This window comes from Rattus norvegicus, chromosome 6 (assembly GCF_021556685.1).
Source record: "Rattus norvegicus strain SHRSP/BbbUtx chromosome 6, alternate assembly SHRSP_T2T, whole genome shotgun sequence".
In the NCBI taxonomy this organism is placed as follows: Eukaryota; Metazoa; Chordata; class Mammalia; order Rodentia; family Muridae; genus Rattus; species Rattus norvegicus.
In genome coordinates, this window is record NC_141539.1 from 115,659,261 (window position 1) to 115,682,417 (window position 23,157).

Genomic DNA, 23,157 nt, shown 5'->3' on the forward strand with positions numbered 1-23,157 from the left:
CAAAAAGAACAAAATGCTCTAGTCCCCTTCAGTTTCACAATTAGTACCAAATGATGCGTGAAGTATAATTTTTCAGCCCCCAAGTGATTTGGCTCCAAAGAGGCCAACAGCAAGCTGACGATTTTTCTACCACTCAAATCAGAGCTGGCTACTTTGTCCACAGGACACTCTCCCAGCTTCATCTTTGTGTGCCCAAATGTCCGGGCTTAGAGTAGCTTAGAGAGCACAGAGATGGTTTTTAGACCCAATTCATCATGCTGGTTGTCTATAAAGGGTTAGCAGCAATGAATGTAAGATGTGGTTATAATTGCAGAGTGCTTTTATAGCAATAACACCAATTGTTTAAGTGTAATGCTGCAGTAATCTTCATTTATTCTAAAATTTTCATAGCAAAACTAACTGAATGAGAAAAGGTGTTTATAGAGAAAGAATGAGCTAATTGTTACTCTGACTCACCTTTAGAAGGTCACTCACTCTCTGACCTCACTTTGGCATCATGAGAGAGTTGAGAACATTCTTGTAATTTCATTCATGACATTAGTTTCCAGAAGAATATCCCACAGAAGTAGATTTCAAGGCCCTACTTGAATCATGTTCAGTAATCACTCTTTGGCCAATACAAGCCATTGAATCATGCCCAGCACTCATGCAGAGGGATAAAGCAAATCATAAACATCAGGAAATATGACTCAATTGTGACCAAGACACACTGATACATCAATCTACTATGAGCTTGGAAAATAAATTTCTCACAAAGATGATATACTTTCTCAAGGTGCCTCTTAGAGATTATAGAAAGTAGTCATTATTGGATAAAGACAAATAGCAATAAGAAAAGCGACAACTAACAAATCTTCTTGAAACTCTCGGGGGGGGAAAACTCTCGTGGATATTCTGAGAAATAACTAGAGGACAAAACAGGAAGCTAATTTCCTACTAGAGTGTGGTATCATAATTTGGATATTAATCGAAATGTGACTTCTTTTCTAGTCAAAACCTGGCAAGACCTAAACACGGGAGTTATCAAGAATAAGAACAAAAATAAATATGTAGAATATTTTTATATTTTATAATTTATTCAGTCAGCTTTCCCTCAATTTTTAAAATGACATTTGACACATATGCCTTTATGATTCTCATAATTTATAGTAAAATAACCAAGCTGAATATCTGATTCTCCAGTGGACAGCATACAATTTAACATAATGTCTTAGTCGCTGTTCTTTGCTGTGAAGAAACACCATGACCACAACTACTCTTTAAAAAATAAAGAATTTAATTGGGACTTGCTTTCAGTGGCAGAAATTAGTCCATGATCATCAGGGCAGAGAACACAATGCTTGAGCAATAGCTGAGTTCCGCATCCTTATCAACAAGTCTAGAGGGAGAAAGAGAGAAACATTGGTCCAAGTGTGGGATTTTGAAAGACCCAAACCCCACCCCAGTGACACACTTCCTCTAACAAGGCTACACCTTCTAATTTTATCAGAGTCCCTCTCCCTGGTGGCTAAGCATTCAAACATATGAGCCTATGGGGCCATTTTTATTCAAACCACCACCCCTACATTGTAAAAATTCACAGTGCCAATTCCACTATAGGGACTTAGCTATACCACATTGCTATGAAGTAATGACTGTCTATCCTTTTCTCTTTTGTCGAATAATGGTGGGAACTGCTAAAACATTTTTAGGAAGAAAATCATACAGATTTGGGCATAGATTCTCTCTCAATTTCTCTTTAACTACTACAATAAACAAGAGAAAACTACACGGGTCTTCTTTGCCAATTACTAGTGACAGCAAAAGACCTCTTTGAGAAGCAAATAACCTTATTAACATTTCAGATAAGCTGAATTTTATACAGTAGGATGATATTGCCACATTCAAAAAAAAGAAAAAAAGAAAAAAAAAAAAGAAAACCCACACTGGAAAGTGGTCCAGCTGACACTGGGCTTCCAATTAAGTGAAAATATCAAGTAAGTGTGCCCATACCCAGTGCAAAAAGGAAGAGTAGACCATTTCTATAGAATGTAGAGTCATTATTATTCTAGCTTTGGTTTCTAATTTTTTGCACCTGATAGACTCTCATCCATGACTCAGTCAAATTGATTGTCAACCACTTGACCCCTTCCAGCTTAGTTAGGCCATAGTAAAAAAAGTGAACTCTTATGCCATTATCACTTATCTTCTTTAGCACTAATATTTGGTTTTTGCTTCAATTAGCCAACCAGCATATATTTCCTGCCCTTCTAATATGCATTAGGCGTAGTTCTACACTTTAGGGATACAAATGTGCCTAAAACAAGCCTTTGTTTAAAGATACTTCTATGTAAGAGACAAAGAGTGAGAAACATAGTAGACATGTATTCAAATCATGGAATGATATACTGAAAATACTGTTAAAAATACTCAGATATCAATTGCCTAGGAGAAAGAAGGCGGAATGGAATAGTCGTTCCTTATTGAGACCTCAGGGATGGAAAACATCAAGTCTTAGAACACAGATGAGCATGCTGGGATCATACTTACAGCTCCAGTCTTTAAGATTTAAAGAGAAACAATCACCTTTTGTTCAAATTGGGGTACTTCTAAGAGACAAAAGGAAACAACAGTTCTAATTAATTCAGAAACAAAGGCATCCACGGGATGATCTTGAGTGGATCGAGGCATATAATGACAATTATTTCATTTATGAGAAAATCCCACTATCACTGTAGAAAACTAAAAGCCATTTCCCATGGGCTCATTGAAGTCCTTTCACATATATTAATTATTTAATTTAATTTCTTGAGGAAAGAAAATCTCTCACAAATAATTCTTGTTTAAAAAAAAGACAAAACAATTTAAAATTTTAAGTAGAGTTCAAGGAAGTTTCTGACATTTTCTAAATTCAATATTAAAACATTTAGAGTCTCTATTTAAATATAATTTTCAACTAAGAAGGTCTGTATACACAATAAAGCATCAAGTATTTATTAAGCATGTAATAAGCACCAGGTTCTGGAAGACAGAGCTCAATAGGAGAGGGCAATTTCCTGTAAGAAGCCTTACTGAACTGATGAAAGAGTGCTTCATGTAGCTCGCATATGCTTTTATGTATCAGAAATAGATAGTAACCATAAGTGGTTCTCTCTCTCAGTTCCTCTGTCAGTCATCCCCAGAATGTGCAGATAGGGCTGAAGTTAAGTCAACATTATTGATGGGCAATTTATGTTACTATTCTCATCACATCTATACGTTTCTGAAAAACGAATATGATACCACCTTTGGCTTTATCTTTATAGGTGTGATAGTTTCAATATAAAATGTACCCCACAAACTTCTGGGTGAAATGCTTAATCTCAAGTTGGTGGCCTTACTATGCTGGATGGTTCAAACTTCCAAACGTAGACATATTCTTAAATGTTGTACCCCTACCCAACTATTCCCCATCCCTCTGTCTCTCATTCCTGGCCACCGTGAAACATGCAGCTCTGTTCGACAATGTGTTTTCACCCTTTTTATATCCAGCTGCTAATAAAATGAAACCCCTTAGAACTCAGGAGCCAAAAGAAATCCTTTCTTCCTCTAAATGATTTTTTCTCTGCTATTTACCATGGCAATAAGAAATGCATAACATGGTGTGAATGCTATAAAAACAAGAAATGGGGATGAACACTATTTTGAGAAACTAATTAAAAATAAAAGCTTTTTGGGGGGGAGCCCTGGCTTCTGGTTTATCTTCCTTTTGTTATTCTAACATAATATAAAATTTACACTTGGGTTCAGTCCAAGACTCCTGAGATATAACTCCTGCAATCTTTGTCGTGCAAACAAGTCTTTTTTCTCAATATTTGGTCTCTGATGCTGATTCCTGTCACAAAGTTTCAGAACTCCTTGGAATCTTGTGGGTGATCAGATTACGTTTCATTTTCCATAATAATGCAACTTTAGTGAGCTTTTGGAGAGTATCTAAACACTAGACATATCAATTCATGATCAGAAAATTTTACTTCTATCATCAAACCCCATCCCCAGTCCGGTGAGGCTAAAACAGTGAATCCTGTCTCTCTGGAAAAGTCTCCGTAAGAACTCCAAGGTTTGCAGTTTGGTGAGATTCCTGGTGGCCCAACATATAGAGAGATTTGGGAGCGTTATGCTAAGTAGATTTAATATTAAGACATGCAGCCATTGTTAGAGAATTAGCCAGCATGGGAGACTAGAGCTTCCACATGCACCTTATAGACCAGAAACAGAAGTTCAGAGTGAACGAAAACAAAGATTACTTTGTCTTACCTACTGGTTCCTTGTCTATTGTGAAACTGGTATTTGAGACTAATGTACCATAAATCTCGGAGATTTATAAACAAGAAATTTTTTTCACAATTTTAAAGATACACATCTACAACCAAGTCACCGACTAATCTTGTACATGGCGATGGCACCTTCCCTCTAGGCGGCCATTCCTCACTACAAATGCACTTCGGGAAGGGAGGACTTCATGCTTCTTGGTAAGAACACTAATCCCATTTTAAGAGTAGATATGATCTGACCATCCCTAAAGATGCCCCGCTCCAAATCCCCTCACAGAAGAGATCAAGTTTGACATGTGAATTTTGGGGAACACAAGCATCCAGACCACAGGAGAACCCGATTAAATCAATCGGCTTTCTGGCCTTGGGCGTTTGTGGTTCAGAACTTTTTACCAGTTGCTAAAGATAGCCACTGACCCTACTTGGAAGAATTTCAGGAAATTTGAAGAGAACATGGAGGGCGGTTCTAGAGATAAAACATACGCTTCTAAAGTAAAAAGCTTAGCAAAAGGAAAACTGAATTCAAGATACATCAGAGAAAATAGCATGGCCACACCTTTTGGAAAGCAGGCCCAGGAATGGCAGCAGAGAGAAGGTAGTGGGAAAATCCAATTGACCTTGTGGATAATTCTGTTTTCTTCTAACCACTGTTGATACAGCAGTGGGTTTCAAATGTGACCTAAGTCACTCAGCAAGTTGGCATGGTTAATAATTGAGGAATTATAAAAAGCTGGTATTTATTTTCCAAGAAACTGATAGGATCCCAAAGTTAGAAGACATTTTTACCCTACTTATTTCTTGCTGACAAGAAATAATGAACTGAGACCTCCAAGGCATCGGGGAAAACTGCAGGCTGCCACAACCTGTAAGCTTCCTAGTTCAAAAATGATCAATGGCACTAGCCTGGCCTGGCCTCCTACAAATTATATAACTCCCTTCCTTACATGTAAGTTGTGGGGACAGAAGAAATCCAATCGTGGAGTTGGTAGTAGAGATTTTTGTTAAGCCAAATGCAGCAGTGAATGTGCACTCAGAAAAGTCAATCCACACTGGCCAATTGGACTGAAATTAAAGAGGCACAGTGGGAAGACTGTGGTATGTTGTAACCTGCCCAGCTTCCCACTTATGTCAAGTAACAGCGCAAATGATGGGAGAAGATGGCCCAATAAGCACCCTGATGATCACACCTCTTTCTTGCAAATCACTCAGATGAAGCCTCCAAGGCTCACAGCCCCAAAAAGGGTGAAAAGAAGCTTCTTTTTTTTTTTTTTTTATGGTTCCAAGCTTTTATTTTTATCCATAAGGTAATTCAGGTATGATGTTTATGAGGTAAATTGTTTTACATATTCTTTTATTTTTTATTGGATTTTTTTAAATTTACATTTTAAATGTTATCCCATTTCCCGGTTTCCTATCCATAGTCCATAAACCTCCTATCCCCTTCCTCTTCTCCCTTCTTATATGAAAGTGTTTCCTCCCCCAACCACCCACCCCTTCCTGCCTTCCCACCTCCCTGCCCTGACATTCCCCTATACTGGGGTAGGGGGTGGCAGGACCAGAGCAGCCAAAATGGCCTCATCCATAACTCCATGACACCATCTTTATCATTACTTCTTCTATGCAGGTATTCATTACAATAGTGAGTATTCACTGGGCCACTCAATGTAGTAGGCATGTAATCTCAGGACAGCATTCTGAACTTCAAGTGCTTGATGCTCTAGAGAAACCAGACAAGTCAGTGGTATGTCTTAATAAGGAAGAGGAAAAGGTGCTCCCATCTGGGAACCTAGTGACCAAAGTGTGAAGGGAAGTGAGTGAAGAAGGTTAAGATGAGAGAGACTTCAAGAAGTGACATCGACCTGTACCTGCAGGATCAGTCTGAGTCACCCCAGTAAAACTGTTAGGGATAGGCAGGTGGGTGTGGTACACAAATTCTTCAGACAGAAGATCAGCACATCTAGTTCAGTGAGCCTCACTTTCCAGTGTTTATAGATTGGCAAGCCACATACTAGATGAACTGCCAAGCATTAAAATGAAGAAGATACTATTTCAGGTTTTAGCAACTTTGGAACTTAACAAATCAGATTATTTTCATGCTTGTAAGACAAAGCATAATTTACATGCAGAATTTCTTGGAGGTCTGGTCAGTTGAGTTAATTCCCCCAGCCCACACTTTTCACCCCACAGTTTCCAGCCCAAGAAGGGAGTTGTTAGGATTTGGGTCAATTAAATCACCATTAGGAGATGATTTTACTATTTCAGTTCTTAAACCACTGTGAGAAAGGCGAATAATTAAAAGCATTCTGCCTTTATTCACTGTAAGGATGGTCAGCTCAATGGTGGGAACCAGCTTTTGCTGCACCTCATTATATCAGCATTGATTTATTCTGCCTCGTCAGCATCATAAGCATGTCCTATAACTATGATCACACTAACTTCCTACCTAGGATTTATTCTTGAATGTTTTATATTATTTCATTTTGGGCTGACAGTCCAGATCATACTTATAGGGTCTTGTAGGGACTTCCCACTCCCTCCGTGCTCAGTGTTCCCTCTAAATCTGAGGAAGTTTGCTTTATTCCTGAGTGCCTTAGTCTGCAAAACAAAAGTACCTAAACTTTACAAATTTAGGGGCTAGAGAGATGGCTCAGAGGTGAAGAACACCAACTGCACTTCCAGAGGCCCTGAGTTCAGTTCCTACAAGCATATGGTTGGTCATAACCATCTATAATGAGATCTGATTTACCTTCCCTTTTCTGGTCTGCAGGCATACATGCAAGTAGAATGCTGTATACATAATAAATAAATACATTTTTAAAATTATAAATTTAATATTTAAAAGGTACATGTATGAAGGAAGAAGAAATATCCCCTAGATACATCAAAGACTGACTGACTCAGGGAATCGTCTGCTGAATTCTAACTGATATTTTCCATCATATGGGCTAGGACTTAATGGTCCATGGCTTATTAGAACCCTTTGGGTCCTCTAGATAATCTGTGTATAGAATTATAAGGGATGAACTCTAAGCGAAGGCTGTAGTCTCTCCTCTGGCTGGTGGAGGAATTGATCTTCTTTTATCTCTTCTACCTTGAATTTCAGTAGGATTTAGTTGTCCACTGGGGCTCTAAGGAAGCAGTTTGCCCTGAACTCTGGTGTCTTGACTCATGGCCTAAGCTCTGGTTGCCAAAACACCAGGGCAGATCAGATTCCCGGCCTTCTGGCTTGCCCCTGTCAGAATCTGGTCATGTAATGAAGTACAGTCTCCATTTTCCTGGCATTTCCCAACATCTGCTCCATTTCAATTGCATTTACTCCACTGGCTTTTGACAGGTCACTCTCTAGATGAAACCACTGTTGAAACTGGAGTCTGAAGAGACTCCACAGGGCTCTCTCTGGGAATGAGAGAAAAGTCAACAAAGAGCCCCTTGAGGGCAAGCAATTAGGGTGACGTTCCTGGTTATGCTGTCTTCCCAGCCATTTCACTTCCTCTTCTCTGCTCATCTTGACTTCTTCCTAAAGAAGCTGAGCCACAGAAATAAGTAGGAAACAAGAGACTTTAGATACTGGGAGAATATATGTTCTGCCCCACAGGATTCTGAGTTCATGGCATACAACTTCAAGACTACAATTAAAGATTACAATCACATTCCAAGGCTCTAATTTTCCTTTCAAGTGTTGTAGAAAGACTACAGGATTTCAGTGTTAACTAGTTAAGAAATGGGGAGCTGTGTTGTGTCTCTGCTTACAAGGAGAGTTTGTAGTTTTCAGCATAGAATCAGAAAATCAAGTTGAAATTTCTGGATGCTGTTCAACGGAAAAACAAAAACAAAGCAAAAGGAAAACTTGACTTTCACTGTATGCTAATTGTCAACTATGCTTCTAAGCATTGTTCTCCCCAGCAGTTTAGGTAAATAATCAAGAGCATCGTAGGAAGACTTAGGATATTTGACAGAACAGCTGTATTACTCCTTGGCTTGTGCCCTAAGGAGTCTATACCCTACCACAGAGATTCTTGCCCATTTATAATTATTGCTCCTCTGTCAGCAATGGCAAAGGAATGTGACCAGCATAGACATTCATCAGCACAATAATCTTTCGCAGTGAAATTATACTTAGCTATAATGGAAATGGAGATGATGGAATTTGGAGGAGGATGTATTGATGTGGAAAGTATTATATGAAGTGAGGAGATTCAAGGAGAAAGACAAAAAATTCATTTTCTCCCTCATAGGTGGATTTAGCTCTTAATGCTTATAAGTATGTAAATAGGATGTTAAGAGAGAGTGAGTCTGGGTTGTGAAACTAGACAGGACTCCAGGAGAGGATAACAAGAGATGCTAAGAAGGGATATGGGGACAAAAGGACATTCATGGTATGGAAGCAGAAAGGAAGATACTGAGCTGGGAGAGTTTGGGGAGGGAGGAACAAAATTAAATTTTCTTAAAAAAAAAACCCAGTAATGTCCCCCAATTATTCGTATGTAAGTATTTTTCATTAGGCTGAAAGAAATGTATGCTGTCAGGATAAAAGATGAATGTTACAACCATTTCAGAAGCAAGTTATAATGAGACCTCTTCCACAACCGTCATTTAATTTCCCAAGACAGAAGCACACTTTGAACTATTTGTATCCAAAACATAAATGAGTGATTCTCTTGTGACCAGGTTGGTGGAGGCTGGAGCTAAATTTGGAATTAGAACTCTCCTTGGGGTTATTGTCTCTTTTTTTTTAAGTCACTAGGGCTGGCTGTGTTGCTAAGTTCACCCAAGATTACAAAGGTTTTCAACCATCTCAGTGTGCACATGGGTCACAATATGGCCCCACGGGGCAGCTGTCTCTTAACTGCAAGTCCTAATCATATTCCTCTGGGGGCTTTACCATGCCACAGTTTTGTGAACATTGTTATCAAGCCTTTATTTTGACCTGTGGCTGTGGCGATGGACTTACGTGCTACTTTTCTATTTTAACTTTTCAAATCAAGTTCTGGTTTATTTGGTTTTTAGGTAGGATTTTTTGATAATAGCTTATGGACCTCAGTGCATTATTTGATTCTACCCATTTGTGGTTAAAACAAATCACCTTAAACTTCACTTTTCCAGAACTCTTAGAAACATGGTTCCTCCTCCTGGGGAGGGAATGACTAGCTTTTCTCCCTAGAAGAACTTTTGAGGTAAACCCTGGGAACACAGGGATTACCTGTCCTCTGATCACAAGGTTATAAAATGTCAATGCCTGAAAAGGAAGTACAAGGAGGAGACAAACCTCTGCTGGCCTCCTCCTTTCAGTAAATTCCCACTTCTCAGCTGCATTGTATCCAACAGAAACATCAAATATATCATTTCTTCAAAAAATAAATCTGCATTGATATTTCTTTTCTAGTCATAATTATGTAGTAGACTCAGAAACATTTTTAATTAATAAGTTCTTGGGCATTTACTCAAACCTTGGTATTATCCCTGGCAAATGTCATAAGAGTACAATAATTTAAACTAGAGCTCAGAGGCCAAAGTGCCATAGTTTATAGCAGCATTTCTCAACCTGTGGGTCACAACACCATTGGGGCTTGAATGGCCATTTCATACGAGTCCCATCCTAGATATCCTGCAAATCAGATATTTTCACTGACAATTCGCAACAATAGCAAAATTCCACTTACGGAGTAGAAATGAAAATAGCTTTACAGTTGGGGGTCACCACCACATAAGAAACTGCATTCAATGGTCATGACATTCGGAAGGTTGAGAACCACTTTCTTTAGCATTATCCTTACCACTAATACTTCCTGGTACGTGTCCTGGAAAAACAATGTGTAAATGTACTCAGTGTTTGTTTGTTTTGTTTTTTATGTGGGTGCTGTGAATCTGAACTTAGGTCCTCATGATTGTGTAGCAAACACTTTACCAAACTGTCCCATCTCCCCAACCCCTCTCCACTTAGCCTCATATACTTAGTTTTTATTCTTCACTTGCCAAGTATGAAACAGGAAGCACGGCCCCCCTTAACTCATAGGTTAAAAGCAAGACTTCTCACATAGAAAGAGGATGCTCTGCCAGCATGTGCTGCCATGCCTCTCAAACAGACATAGACAAGCCAGTTCTTTAGAAAGAACGCTCTTCCCCAAGAGAGGTCAAAAACAGGAGTAAAAAAATCTAGGCAGGGGAAGTCAAGGGCTGCTGCAACCTCTGACTCTCCTGACTTCATTCACGCAGAGTCACCGTGAGACCTGACGACGATGTGTTCTCTCTGTGTCACAGAATTTCACACTGCCTATTGTAAATTCCCTGGCCGGTTCTACTTCTATGTCTTTTTCCCTCTGCAGAAAAGTGCTTAAATGCTTGCCTATGTTTCGTCTCCATTTCTTCATGGATACTTATCACTCTGATTTCCCACTAGCTTACCATGCACCCTGGCTTCAGTCCCACCATTCCACAGAGACTGCTCTTGTCAGAGGCAGCATTGACCTCCATGTCTCCTTTCTTGTAATCTTCTGAAAGGAACAGTTTCAGTCCTTTCTTGACACTTCCATAAGAATATCCTTTTCTGCATACTTTTCTCCATTATTTGTTCCTCCTCCTTTCCTCCACTTACCCATTTGCTGAGCTTTTGAATATCCCTGAAGGGTTGCCTTGAACTCTTTACCTCTTTCTTTCTTTCTTCCTTCCTTTCTTTCTTTCTTTCTTTCTTTCTTTCTTTCTTTCTTTCTTTCTTTCTCTTGTTCTTTCTTTCTTTCTTTCCTTCCTTCCTTCCTTCCTCCCTTCCTTTATTTCTGTCTGTCTTTTTATGTGTTTGGGGAGGTATACTTTTCTATGGCTATTCATGAAGATTTATGCATGCAAATAGGCAAGTGAACATGCGTGTGTGTATATGTGGTATGGAGGCCAGGGACTGACACTGGGTATTTTCCTTAATCCCTCTCTTTAACTTACATTTCAAGACATGGGTTCTCACTGAATCTAGAAATCATGAATTCGGGTAGACTAGTCAGTGAACGTCAGGGATCCTTTTGTCTTTGCCTTAGAGAAGTGTGTAACTGTGTTCATCTTTTTATGTGGATTCTGGTTATCTGAACTTGGGTCCTCATGCTTTTGTGAGAATCACTTTTTCAGAGACTGAATCATACCACCAGTCTTTCATCTCTCTTCATATACATGGCATGTGCATAGGGGGAGGGAGGGTTGGGGGTGGGGACCAGCTATTGTTCTGTGTCTTATGTTTCCTCCATCAGACATCTAGGTGCCATTGCTGCACATTGAGTTGGAAGGATGAACTGGAGTTCTGAACAGGTGGGATCTGAGAGACCCCTGTCTGGGTGTGAGTGAGTGACAGAGGGTGGGGTTGGAGCTTCTCCAAGAAAGGCCTTCTCCAAGGATTTTAGTGTTACAACTATTATTTTCTTTTTCTTTCATTGGATATTTTCTTTATTTATTTTCAAATAGCTTCCCCTTTCCTGGTTTTTCCCTCTGGAAACCTCCTGTCCCATTCCCCTTCCCCCTGCTTCTATGAGAGTGATCCCTCACCCACCCACCCACTCCCACCTCACTGCCCTAGATTTCCCTTAGACTGGAGCATTGAGTCTTCACAGAGTTAAGGGCCTCTCATCCCATTGATGCCCAGCAAGGCCATCCTCTGCTACATATGTGGTTGGAGCCATGGGTTCCTACATGTGTACTGTTTAGTTGGTGGTTTAGTCCTTGGGAGCTCTCGGGGGTCTGATTGGTTGATATTAATGTTCTTCTGAGACAGCTGCCTTACACAATCTTCTGTGAAACAGCTAGTACACATAAACTTTATTTGTGGTGACTGGGGCCATATATGAACCTTGGAGAGTGGGATGGAGATTTCAGGATGAATATAAAATCACTGACCAGTGCTTACCTTATAGTGCAGGCCTAACTTGTAGAGAGGCATTCTAGAAACCCCAGGTACTTGCTGGGCAGGTTCTTATCAGGAAAGAGGAAGTCAAACTTGTAGGTGTGCCAAGAGCTGTATGACCTTTCTAACATAGATGATGTGGGTGTCAGGCTCTCTAGATAAGGTAAGAGGAAGGGAAGCCCTGATAGAAAAAGGACTATTCCATTTTTCACCTAGGTCAGAGAAGCTATCTGGTGATGGTTGACTGCCACCCTTAGTTGCAGAGTTCCTCAACACATACACACTTATTCTTTTATCCTCAAATCTGCAGGCTATACCTCTTCATTTATATTTTTGGTACATATTTTTTTTTCAAATCTAACCCAGCTGCCTACCTGACAATTTGACTCAAGGCCTTATGGTCATCTCAGGTTTCATTTTCCCAAGACAGATTTGTATTTTCCCATCAGTCTTCCCTTTCTTTTGACAGTTTATAACATAATTAACCATATACCTATAAAAGCTAGATATCTATTGTGCCTTGTTTATCTGTCTTATATCTTTAGTCTATCTAAATCCCAATTATTTGAGTCCTAACCTGCTTCTATTCAGCCTGCCCCTGCTTCTACATTAAATCATGACATAATCACTTTACATCCACTGTCAACTCTTGGCACTATGCCCTACTTTGTCATCTATCCCAACCAACTTTTTATGATACTTAAAATTATCCTTTTAAGCATGTAAATAAAACATCAATGCATTTCTAACTCTGTTTTTTAATAGATTCCCAATGCAAAGAATAAAATCTAGACAGCTGCAAGGCTCTGTTCTGTGACTTTATGATCTATCTATCTACCTATCTACCTGTCTATATCTCTCTTGTATATGTGTGCATCATCTGTCTGTCTGATTGTCTCTTTCTTCCTTCCTTCCTTCCTTCCTTCCTTTCTTTCTTTCTTTCTTTCTCTGTGTCTCCCCCTCTCTCTCATTCATATTTTCTACATTATTATCAAGCCAGCAAGTAAATTATCATCATACTTTTCCAATTATTTTCTCTGTGGAATATATCATAGGTAGTAATGACTCAGAAGTCTTATACCAAAAGCTATGTACATTGCCTTATAAAGTAACACACACACACACACACACACACACACAGAGAGAGAGAGAGAGAGAGAGAGAGAGAGAGAGAGAGAGAGAGAGAGATCATAGAGAAACAGAGCATTGCAAATGTCTAAATTTTATTCTTTGCATTTGGAACCTATTGAAGAAACAGGACAAGATATTCTGGACTATCCAGCAAGGTCATAAATGGAACCACAAGCATCTTTATAAAAGAAAGCCAAGGTAACTCTTACCATACAAGAGGAGGCAACATGTTCAATGAAGGCAAATATTGCCATGGTGCATGCCACAACAAAATCATGCCAGGAGCCACCACAAGGTGGTAAATAATGGATTCCCCTATGGAAACTCTTGGAAGCACACCTCTTAATTTTGACCAGTATTATTGATTTCAAACTTATGGCCTGTAAGAGAAAAAGTTTCTGTTGTTTAAGTCAGTAAGTGCATGTTAATTTATTGTGGCATCCACCAGATACTAATCCAAACTTATGGTACTTTCTGATTACATTATTTATTTATTTGCTTATCTATATGGTAGTTCATGAGTACTATAAGAACAGACACTACTGATGGGACACTTCCACTTTGGACCTGCACCTGGAGCTGAACCTCTCCCACAGCCCTCTGTACCCAAATCCTCTGTGTGTGTGTGTGTGTGTGTGTGTGTGTTTCAGGGGGCAGAGGGATAGAAGAGCTGGACTCTGAGAAGTGCAGACAATCCTGAGAGCTCAGGCGAGACCTCCACTTCTGCTCAAATTCCTGGCCCAAGAGGAACCTGCCTAGTGCCCTCTGGATACAGGAACTTAAAAACAGTCAGGGGCAGGACCCTTCCAATTTCTGCTGGCAATGAAAGCTGCAAGTCAGTTGCCTGGAGCGCTGACACACCTAAGAGCAGAGGTAAGACCAACTCTTCTCCCAAGCAATAGACCTGGAGGCTTGAGGACACACATACCCAGGAGCAGCTCTCTCTTTCCAGATCCAGCTGAAGAAAACAGGCCTACTGGAGTGCTGACACACAGACTTACAGGAAGGTCAAGACACTGTCAGAGAGCAAGACAAGCTAATGGAGACAAACTGTTGGAGAGAGGCAAGCACAGGAACCTAAGCAAGAGAAACCAAGACTACTTGGCATCATCAGAGAACAGTTCTCCCACCAAAGCAAATACTGTATATCCAAACACACTGGATATCCTAACCCAAGATTTGGATTTAAAATCACATCTCATGATGATTATAGAGGATGATAAGGAGGACATAAATAACTCCCTTAAGGAAATACAGGAGAATATTGGTAAACAAGTAGAAGCCCTTAAAAAGGAAACACAAAAATCCATCAAAGAATTTTAGGAAAACACAATCAAATAGGTGAAGGAATTGAACAAAACCAGCCAGAGATTATAAATGGAAATAAAAACAACAAAGAAATCAAAAAGGTAGACAACTCTGGAGATAGATAACCTAGAAAAGAGATTCGGGCCCATGGGGGAGGGCCCAGGAGCGGCAGGACCCCTGTGCCTGAGACACCGCCGGAACCTGAAAGAAACAGACCGGATAAACAGTTCTCTGCACCCAAATCCCGTGGGAGGGAGAGCTAAACCTTCAGAGAGGCAGACAAGCCTGGGAAACCAGAAGGGACTGCTCTCTGTACATACATCTCGGACGCCAGAGGAAAACACCAAAGGCCATCTGGAACCCTGGAGCACTGAAGCTCCCGGAAGGGGCGGCACAGGTCTTCCTGGTTGCTGCCACTGCAGAGAGCCCGTGGGCAGCACCCCGCGAGCAAACTTGAGCCTCGGGACCACAGGTAAGACCAACTTGTCTGCTGCAAGAAAGCTGCCTGGTGAAATCGGGACACACAGAGGCAGAATTCCTCTAGGACCGGGCACGTCCTGTGTTTATCTGAAGTCCCACACCCGCGGATCCAGGCCCGCAGCAGCTCTCTGCTCCCAGACCCCATGGGAAAGAGACCTCACCGCCTGGTCAGGTGGGCACTCCTGAGGCTGCAGAGCGGAAGAGACCACCAACACTGCCCACCCCTGCCCACATCCCTGGCCCAAGAGGAAACTGTATAAGGCCTCTGGGCTCCCGTGGGGGAGGGCCCAGGAAGGCAGGACCCCTGCCTGAGACACAGCAGGAACCTGAAGGAAACAGACTGGATAAACAGTTCTCTGCACCCAAATCCCATGGGAGGGAGAGCTAAACCTTCAGAGAGGCAGACAAGCCTGGGAAACCAGAAGAGACTGCTCTCTGCACACACATCTCGGACGCCAGAGGAAAACACCAAAGGCCATCTGGAACCCTGGTGCACTGAAGCTACCAGAAGGGGTGGCACAGGTCTTCCTGGTTGCTGCCGCCGCAAAGAGCCCGTGGGCAGCACCCCGAGAGCGAACTTGAGCCTTGGGACCACAGGTAAGACCAACTTGTATGCTGCAAGTGACCTGCCTGGTGAACTCAAGACACAGGCCCACAGGAACACCTGAAGACCTGTACAGAGGAAAAACTACACGCACGAAAGCAGAACACTCTCTCCCCATAACTGGCTGAAAGAAAACAGTGAAACAGGTCTACAGCACTCCTGACACACAGGCTTATAGGGACAGTCTAGCCACTGTCAGAAATAGCAGAACAAAGTAACACTAGAGATAATCTGATGGCGAGAGGCAAGCACAGGAACCCAAGCAACAGAAACCAAGACTACATGGCATCATCGGAGCCCAATTCTCCCACCAAAACAAACATGGAATGTCCAAACACACCAGAAAAGCAAGATCTAGTTTCAAAATCATATTTGATCATGATGCTGGAGGACTTCAAGAAAGACGTGAAGAACTCCCTTAGAGAAACACAGGAAAACATTAATAAACAAGTAGAAGCCTACAGAGAGGAATCGCAAAAATGCCTGAAAGAATTCCAGGAAAACATAAATAAACAAGTAGAAGCCCATAGAGAGGAGACACAAAAATCCCTGAAAGAATATCAGGAAATCATAAATAAACAAGTAGAAGCCCATAGAGAGGAGTAACAAAAATCCCTGAAAGAATTCCAGGAAAACACAATCAAACAGTTGAAGGAATTAAAAATGGAAATAGAAGCAATCAAGAAAGAACACATGGAAACAACCCTGGATATAGAAAACCAAAAGAAGAGACAAGGAGCTGTAGATACAAGCTTCACAGAATACAAGAGATGGAAGAGAGAATCTCAGGAGCAGAAGATTCCATAGAAATCATTGACTCAACTGTCAAAGATAATGTAAAGCGGAAAAAGCTACTGGTCCAAAACATACAGGAAATCCAGGACTCAATGAGAAGATCAAACCTAAGGATAATAGGTATAGAAGAGAGTGAAGACTCCCAGCTCAAAGGACCAGTAAATATCTTCAACAAAATCATAGAAGGAAACTTCCCTAACCTAAAAAAAGAGATACCCATAGGCATACAAGAAGCCTACAGAACTCCAAATAGATTGGACCAGAAAAGAAACAACTCCCATCACATAATAGTCAAAATACCAAACGCACAAAATAAAGAAAGAATATTAAAAGCAGTAAGGGAAAAAGGTCAAGTAACATATAAAGGCAGACCTATCAGAATCACACCAGACTTCTCGCCAGAAACTATGAAGGCCAGAAGATCCTGGACTGATGTCATACAGACCCTAAGAGAACACAACTGCCAGCCCAGATTACTGTATCCTGCAAAACTCTCAATTAACATAGATGGAGAAACCAAGATATTCCATGACAAAACCAAATTTACACAATATCTTTCTACAAATCCAACACTACAAAGGATAATAAATGGTAAAGCCCAACATAAGGAGGCAAGCTATACCCTAGAAGAAGCAAGAAACTAATCATCTTGGCAACAAAACAAAGAGAATGAAAGCACACAAACATAACCTCACATCCAAATATGAATATAACGGGAAGCAATAATCACTATTCCTTAATATCTCTCAACATCAATGGCCTCAACTCCCCAATAAAAAGACATAGATTAACAAACTGGATACGCAACGAGGACCCTGCATTCTGCTGCCTACAGGAAACACACCTCAGAGACAAAGACAGACATTACCTCAGACTGAAAGGCTGGAAAGCAATTCTCCAAGCAAATGGTCAGAAGAAGCAAGCTGGAGTAGCCATTCTAATATCAAATACAATCAATTTTCAACTAAAAGTCATCAAAAAAGATAAGGAAGGACACTTCATATTCATCAAAGGAAAAATCCACCAAGATGAACTCTCAATCCTAAATATCTATGCCCCAAATACAAGGGCACCTACATATGTAAAAGAAACCTTACTAAAGCTCAAAACACACATTGCACCTCACACAATAATAGTGGGAGATTTCAACACCCCACTCTCATCAATGGACAGATCATGGAAACAGAAATTAAACAGAGATGTAGACAGACTAAGAGAAGTCATGAGCCAAATGGACTTAATGGATATTTATAGAACATTCTATCCTAAAGCAAAAGGATATACCTTCTTCTCAGCTCCTCATGGTACTTTCTCCAAAATTGACCATATAATTGGTCAAAAAACAGACCTCAACAGGTACAGAAAGATAGAAATAATCCCATGCGTGCTATCGGACCACCACGGCCTAAAACTGGTCTTCAATAAAAATCAAGGAAGAATGCCCACATTTACTTGGAAATTGAACAATGCTCTACTCAATGATAACCTGGTCAAGGAAGAAATGAAGAAAGAAATTAAAAACTTTTTAGAATTTAATGAAAATGAAGGTACAACATACCCAAACTTATGGGACACAATGAAAGCTGTGCTAAGAGGAAAACTCATAGCGCTGAGTGCCTGCAGAAAGAAACAGAAAAGAGCATATGTCAGCAGCTTGACAGCACACCTAAAAGCTCTAGAACAAAAAGAAGCAAATACACCCAGGAGGAGTAGAAGGCAGGAAATAATCAAACTCAGAGCGGAAATCAACCAAGTAGAAACAAAAAGGACCATAGAAAGAATCAACAGAACCAAAAGTTGGTTCTTTGAGAAAATCAACAAGATAGATAAACCCTTAGCCAGACTAACGAGAGGACACAGAGAGTGCGTCCAAATTAACAAAATCAGAAATGAAAAGGGAGACATAACAACAGATTCAGAGGAAATTCAAAAAATCATCAGATCTTACTATAAAAACCTATATTCAACAAAACTTGAAAATCTTCAGGAAATGGACAATTTCCTAGACAGATACCAGGTACCGAAGTTAAATCAGGAACAGATAAACCATTTAAACAACCCCATAACTTCTAAGGAAATAGAAGCAGTCATTAAAGGTCTCCCAACCAAAAAGAGCCCAGGTCCAGACGGGTTTAGTGCAGAATTCTATCAAACCTTCATAGAAGACCTCATACCAATATTATCCAAACTATTCCACAAAATTGAAATAGATGGATCACTACCGAATACCTTCTACGAAGCCACAATTACTCTTATACCTAAACCACACAAAGACACAACAAAGAAAGAGAACTTCAGACCAATTTCCCTTATGAATATCGACGCAAAAATACTCAACAAAATTCTGGCAAACCGAATCCAAGAGCATATCAAAACAATCATCCACCATGACCAAGTAGGCTTCATCCCAGGCATGCAAGGATGGTTTAATATACGGAAAACCATCAACGTGATCCATTATATAAACAAACTAAAAGAACAAAACCACATGATCATTTCATTAGACGCTGAGAAAGCATTTGACAAAATTCAACACCCCTTCATGATAAAAGTCCTGGAAAGAATAGGAATTCAAGGCCCATACCTGAACATAGTAAAAGCCATATAGAGCAAACCAGTTGCTAACATTAAACTAAATGGAAAGAAACTTGAAGCAATCCCACTAAAATCAGGGACTAGACAAGGCTGCCCACTCTCTCCCTACTTATTCAATATAGTTCTTGAAGTTCTAGCCAGAGCAATCAGACAACAAAAGGAGGTCAAGGGGATACAGATCGGAAAAGAAGAAGTCAAAATATCACTATTTGCAGATGATATGATAGTATATTTAAGTGATCCCAAAAGTTCCACCAGAGAACTACTAAAGCTGATAAACAACTTCAGCAAAGTGGCTGGGTATAAAATTAACTCAAATAAATCAGTTGCCTTCCTCTATACAAAAGAGAAACAAGCCGAGAAAGAAATTAGGGAAACGACACCCTTCATAATAGACCCAAATAATATAAAGTACCTTGGTGTGACTTTAACCAAGCAAGTAAAAGATCTGTACAATAAGAACTTCAAGACACTGAAGAAGGAAATTGAAGAAGACCTCAGAAGATGGAAAGATCTCCCATGCTCATGGATTGGCAGGATTAATATAGTAAAAATGGCCATTTTACCAAAAGCAATCTACAGATTCAATGCAATCCCCATCAAAATACCAATCCAATTCTTCAAAGAGTTAGACAGAACAATTTGCAAATTCATCTGGAATAACAAAAAACCCAGGATAGCTAAAGCTATCCTCAACAATAAAAGGACTTCAGGGGGAATCACTATCCCTGAACTCAAGCAGTATTACAGAGCAATAGTGATAAAAACTGCATGGTATTGGTACAGAGACAGACAGATAGACCAATGGAATAGAATTGAAGACCCAGAAATGAACCCACACACCTATGGTCACTTGATTTTTGACAAAGGAGCCAAAACCATCAAATGGAAAAAAGATAGCATTTTCAGCAAATGGTGCTGGTTCAACTGGAGGTCAACATGTAGAAGAATGCAGATCGATCCATGCTTATCACCCTGTACAAAGCTTAAGTCCAAGTGGATCAAGGACCTCCACATCAAACCAGACACACTCAAACTAATAGAAGAAAAACTAGGGAAGCATCTGGAACACATGGGCACTGGAAAAAATTTCCTAAACAAAACACCAATGGCTTACGCTCTAAGATCAAGAATCGACAAATGGGATCGCATAAAACTGCAAAGCTTCTGTAAGGCAAAGGACACTGTGGTTAGGACAAAATGGCAACCAACAGATTGGGAAAGATCTTTACCAATCCTACAACAGATAGAGGCCTTATATCCAAAATATACAAAGAACTCAAGAAGTTAGACTGCAGGGAGACAAATAACCCTATTAAAAAATGGGGTTCAGAGCTAAACAAAGAATTTACAGCTGAGGAATGCCGAATGGCTGAGAAACACCTAAAGAAATGTTCAACATCTTTAGTCATAAGGGAAATGCAAATCAAAACAACCCTGAGATTTCACCACACACCAGTGAGAATGGCTAAGATCAAAAACTCAGGGGACAACAGATGCTGGCGAGGATGTGGAGAAAGAGGAACACTCTTCCATTGTTGGTGGGATTGCATACTGGTACAACCATTCTGGAAATCAGTCTGGAGGATCCTCAGAAAATTGGACATTGAACTGCCTGAGGATCCAGCTATACCTCTCTTGGGCATATACCCAAAAGATGCCCCAACATATAAAAAAGACACGTGCTCCACTATGTTCATTGCAGCCTTATTTATAATAGCCAGAAGCTGGAAAGAACCCAGATGCCCTTCAACAGAGGAATGGATACAGAGAATGTGGTACATCTACACAATGGAATATTACTCAGCTATCAAAAACAATGACTTTATGAAATTTGTAGGCAAATGGTTGGAACTGGAAAATATCATCCTGAGTAAGCTAACCCAATCACAGAAAGACATACATGGTATGCACTCATTGATAAGTGGCTATTAGCCCAAATGCTTGAATTACCCTAGATGCCTAGAACAAATGAAACTCAAGACGGATGACTAAAATGCGAATGCTTCACTCCTTCTTTAAAAGGGGAACAAGAATACCCTTGGCAGGGAAGAGAGAGGCAAAGATTAAAACAGAGACTGAAGGAACACCCATTCAGAGCCTGCCCCACATGTGTCCCATACATATACAGCCACCCAATTAGACAAGATGGATGAAGCAAAGAAGTGCAGACCGACAGGAGCCGGATGTAGATCGCTCCTGAGAGACACAGCCAGAATACAGCAAATACAGAGGCGAATGCCAGCAGCAAACCACTGAACTGAGAATAGGACCCCCGTTGAAGGAATTAGAGAAAGAACTGGAAGAGCTTGAAGGGGCTCGAGACCCCATATGTACAACAATGCCAAGCAACCAGAGCTTCCAGGGACTAAGCCACTACCTAAAGACTATACATGGACTGACCCTGGACTCTGACCTCATAGGTAGCAATGAATATCCTAGTAAGACCACCAGTGGAAGGGGAAGCCCTGGGTCCTGCTAAGACTGAACCCCCAGTGAACTAGACTGGTGGGGGGAGGGCGGCAATGGGGGTAGGGTTGGGAGGGAACACCCATAAGGAAGGGGAGGGGGGAGGGGGATGTTTGCCCGGATACCGGGAAAGGGAATAACACTCGAATTGTATATAAGAAATACTCAAGTTAATAAAAAAAAAAAAAAAAGAAGAAGAAGAAAAAAAAAGAAAAGAGATTCGGAGTCATAGATGTAAGCATCAACATCAGAATAAAGATAGAAGAGAGAATCTCGGGGGCAGAGACGCCACAGAAAATATCAACACAAAATCCAGGAAATCCAGGACACAATGAGAAAAACAAAATGAAGGATATTAGGTATAGAAGAGAGCTAAGGCTCCCAACTTAAAGGAGTTGGTAAATATCTTCAACAAAATTAGAGAAGAAAAACTTCCTAACCGAAAGAAAGAGATCCCCATAAACATACAAGAAGCACACAGAACTACAAATAGATTGGACCAGAAAAGAAATTCCTCCCCTCAGATAATAGCCAAAACACCAACGGTACAAGCAAAGAAAGAACATTAAAAGCAATAAGGGAAAAAAGGTCAGGTAACATATATATATATATATATGTATGTATATATATATATATATATTCAAACCTATCACAATTACACCAGACCTTCTCACCAGAGATGATGAAAATCAGTACATCCTGGGCAGATGTCATACAGACCCTAAGAGAACACAAAAGCCAGTCCAGGCTACAATATCCAGCAAAACTCTCAATTAACATACATGGAAAAACGAAGACATTCCATGGCGAAAACAAATTTACACAATATCTTTCTACAAATCGAGACCTACAAAGAATAATAGATAGAAAACTCCAACACAAGGAGGGGAAGTACAACCTCGAAAAAGAAAGAAAATAATCTCCTTGCAATGAAACAAAAAGAAGAGAGACATACAAATATAATTCCACCTCTAACAACAACAAAAAAGAGGAAACAACAATACCTATTCCTTAGTATCTCTTAACATCAGTAGACTAAATTCCTCAATAAAAAGACATAGACTAACAGACTGGATATGGAAAGAGGACCCAGCATTTTGAAGCATACAGGAAACACACCTCAGTGACAAAAACAGATACTACCGCAGAGTAAAAGGCTGGAAAACAATTTTCCAACCATATGGTATGAAGAAACAAGCTGGAGTAGCCATTCTAATATCAAATAAAATCAACTTTAACCAAAAGCTATCAAAAAAAGATAAGGAAGGACACTTCATGTTCATCAAAGGAAAAATCCACCAAGATAAACTCTCAATCTTGAATATGTGCTCCAAATGCAAAGGCAACGACGTTCATAACAGAAACCTTACTAAAGCTCAAAGCACACATTTCACCTCATACAATAATAATAGGAGGTTTCAGCACCCCACTCTCTACAACGGACAGATCATGGAAACAGAAACTGAACAGAGACATAAAAAAAAAAAAACAACTAACAGAAGTTATGAACCAAATGTATTTAACAGATATTTATAGAACATTCATCCTAAAACAAAAGAATATTCCTTCTTCTCAGCACCTCATGGTACCTTCTCCAAAGTTGACCA

The 23,157-nt window shown here is 40.2% G+C and overlaps 1 long non-coding RNA gene across 2 annotated transcripts in view; it reads right to left on the reverse strand.

The window, feature by feature from the left end:
• Positions 1-1,253: 1,253 nt before the first annotated feature.
• LOC148005408 (uncharacterized) overlaps positions 1,254-23,157 on the reverse strand; it is a 353,046-nt gene continuing 331,142 nt past the window's right edge. For both annotated transcript variants that reach the window (XR_015622508.1, XR_015622509.1), the window contains exons 5-6: positions 2,530-2,588; positions 1,254-1,378 (exon numbers count right to left, since the gene is read on the reverse strand). This is a non-coding gene — a long non-coding RNA (uncharacterized LOC148005408). The remainder of the gene's footprint in view (positions 1,379-2,529; positions 2,589-23,157) is intronic.